Below are 3,704 nucleotides of genomic sequence, written 5' to 3'. Positions count from 1 at the left end.
AGAAACATATGCGAATCTCTAGCCGATAAGGTCTTACCTCCTTACAACGGCCAGGAAACATATCCGAATCTCAAGCCGATAAGGTCTTACCTCCTTACAACGGCCAGGAAACATATCCGAATCTCAAGCCGATAAGGTCTTACCTCCTTACAACGGCCAGGAAACATATCCGAATCTCAAGCCGATAAGGTCTTACCTCCTTACAACGGCCAGGAAATACATCCGAATCTCAAGCCGATAAGGTCTTACCTCCTTACAACGGCCAGGAAACATATCCGAATCTCAAGCCGATAAGGTCTTACCTCCTTACAACGGCCAGGAAATACATCCGAATCTCAAGCCGATAAGGTCTTACCTCCTTACAACGGCCAGGAAATATATCTGAATCTCTAGCCGATAAGGTCTTACCTCCTTACAACGGCCAGGAAATATATCCGAATCTCTAGCCGATAAGGTCTTACCTCCTTACAACGGCCAGCCTGCGAATGGAAATCCTTGTCGCTGTTGCTGTCGGGAAGTGCGACCGCTGCTCTCTTTTCATTTTTTGCTAAAATGACGAAATTTGTTGAGCACCTGTTGTGTTGTGTGTGCGTCTGTCTGCCTGCCTGCCTGCCTGTCTATCTACCTGCCTGCATACCTACCTGCCTGTCTATCTACCTGCCTGCCTGTCTGTCTATCTACCTGCCTGCCTGTCTGTCTGCCTACCTGCCTGTCTGTCTGTCTGTCTGTCTATCTACCTGCCTGCCTGTCTATCTACCTGCCTGTCTGTCTATCTACCTGCCTGCCTGTCTGTCTGCCTACCTACCTGCCTGTCTATCTACCTGCCTGCCTGTCTGTCTGCCTACCTGCCTGCCTGTCTGTCTGTCTGTCTACCTGCCTGCCTGTCTGTCTATCTACCTGCCTGCCTGTTCTATCTACCTGCCTGCCTGCCTGTCTGTCTATCTACCTGCCTGCCTGTCTGTCTATCTACCTACCTACCTGTCTGTCTGTCTGCCTACCTGCCTGCCTGTTTGTCTGTCTACCTGCCTGCCTGTCTGCCTGTCTGTGTGCCTACCTGCTTGCCTGGCTACTTATCTATATCACCCTATTTATCTACCTATGTCACTATTTATCGATCTTCCTAAATGACGACACGTAAATTCACAGTTTTCTTCTTTCCCCATTAGGCCTACCTATAAATCTCACCCCCCTTCTCCTCCATACGCCCTAACCCCTCCCTTCGCTTCTCTCCCCCCACTTCTTCCCAAACCCCAACTTTTACCCCTCTCCTCCTCACTCCCTCTCCTCTCCTCCTCCCCTTCTCCCTCCGACACCCTCCCCTCCTCCCAGTCCCTCCAACACCCTCTCTCCCTCCGCCAATTACTTCTCCCCCTTCCCCCTTTCTCCCCCTCCCCTCCCCCCGGGCTCCCAGAGTTATACAAAAGGCTCCTGGATGACTTGCACAAATCGCGGCAGAGCGGCATGTGACGGAAGTGCGTGCGTGTGTAAGTGTATGTAAGTGTGTGCGTATGTGAAATGGTTCAGGTCCGCTTGGCATTCGGACGCCGTCGCCGAGGCAGGGTGGAGGGCGCGCCGGTGTGTGTGTAAGTACGTGTGTGTGCGCGCTGTGTATGTGTATACAAAGGCATTATGCACACGCTCATACGCACACACTCACACACGCTTACATAAACAGACAGGTACATATATATATATATGTATATATATATATATATATATATATATATATATATATATATATATATATATATATATATATATATTTATATTTATATATATGTATATGTATATATATACATATATATATACATATATATATGTATGTATATGTATATACATACATACATACATACATATATATGTATATATATATATATATATATATATATATATATATATATATATATGTATATATATATATATATACATATGTGTGTGTGTGTGTGTGTGTGTGTGTGTGTGTGTGTGTGTGTGTGTGTGTGTGTGTGCTGTGTGTACTGTGTATATACTGTACACACACATTCACAGATGGAGACTCTTTTGCGGATGCAAGAAGGTAAACGAATGTTATCTAACGCAAGCCACACGCAAGCTTCTGCCTTTTCAAAAAAATATCACACGTTTTGGCCGCAGCGTCGGTTGCGGCTCCGGACAGCCCGCTGGTCGCAAGCCGCGCGCCTGGATTGCCGAACAGGTGGCTCGCGAAAACGGCCTCTCGGGGAAGCCAGGCGCAAACGCAAGCTGGAATACCCGAGGGCCTAGGAGAAAAAACTCGTACAGGTGCAAACCATGGATTGATACATTGGTAAATGGATTTTTTAAATATTTATCAACGATCTGAAGAGTGGGTGTCAAGCAGCTATGACCTATAAAAGTAATGCGTGAGAAAGGCAGAAGTCACGTGGGTTGCAAGTCAAGGAGCGCGGGGTGCTTTTCCGATGACCGCGGAGAGGTCAGAGGTCAAGCCAAAAGACAGTTTTTTTTTGTTCCTTGCTTTTGGTCTGGAGGGACGCGGATGGGTTACCAGGTCGATCATATATACATATATGTGTGTGTGTGTGTGTTTATGTATATATATATGTATATATATGTATGTATATATATGTATATATATGTATGTATATATATGTATATATATGTATGTATATATATCATATACGTATATATATACACACACACACACATATATATATATATATATATATATATATATATATATATATATATATACACATATATCTACATATATCTACATATATATATATATATATATATATATATATATACTATATATATATACACACACATACATATATATTTACATATATATGTATAAATATATATATATATATATATGTATATATATATATATATATATATATATATATATATATATATACACACACACACATATATATCTACATATATATGTATAGATAAATATATATATATATATATATATATATATATATATATATATATATATATATATATATATATATATATATATATATATATATATATATATATATATATATATATATATATATATATATATATATATATATATATATATATAACACAATACAAAGATAGCAACAGGGAAATCCTTTGCCTTAACCAAATGGTTAAGGCAAAGGAATTTTTAAGGAAATTATGCCCACTTGGGATGTTTTTTTTCTTGTTTTCTATTTTCTTTTTCTCTTTAATGGAATTTATCCCCCCGAAATATCCATTCAAAACCAACAAACCAACAAGACACAGCACCCATATCAGCTGCGTCGTAGACTGGAACAGAGCCAGTCGAGAGCCGAGAGAGCCAGACGAAATTGATTGAGTCTGGCCAGAAGACAAAGAAAACGGGGTGGGAGTCTAGAGGCGGTCTGGGTTGCCTTTCAAGGACCTGAATTTGGTGTCTTCGGAGGGGAAGGGGGGAGGAGGAGGGCGGGGGAAGAGGGAGGAGGAGGTGAAGGGGGGAGTGAGGGAGGAAAGGGGGAGGGAAGGAGGAGGGCGGGGGCAGGGAAGAGGGAGGAAGGGTGAAGGGGGGGGGGGAGAGACGATGAATTAAGGGGAAGGAGGTGGAGTGAGAGGGGGAGGAGGGCGGGGAAGAAAGGGGAGGAGGTTATGAAGGGGGAGAGGTCAGGGGGAGTGAGGAGGGAAGAGGCAGGGGAGGAGGAGGGGGGAGTGGTGAAGGGGGAGAAGAG

The sequence above is a fragment of the Penaeus vannamei genome, chromosome 15, assembly GCF_042767895.1.
Source record: "Penaeus vannamei isolate JL-2024 chromosome 15, ASM4276789v1, whole genome shotgun sequence".
NCBI lineage: Eukaryota > Metazoa > Arthropoda > Malacostraca > Decapoda > Penaeidae > Penaeus > Penaeus vannamei.
This window is presented reverse-complemented; position numbering follows the sequence as displayed.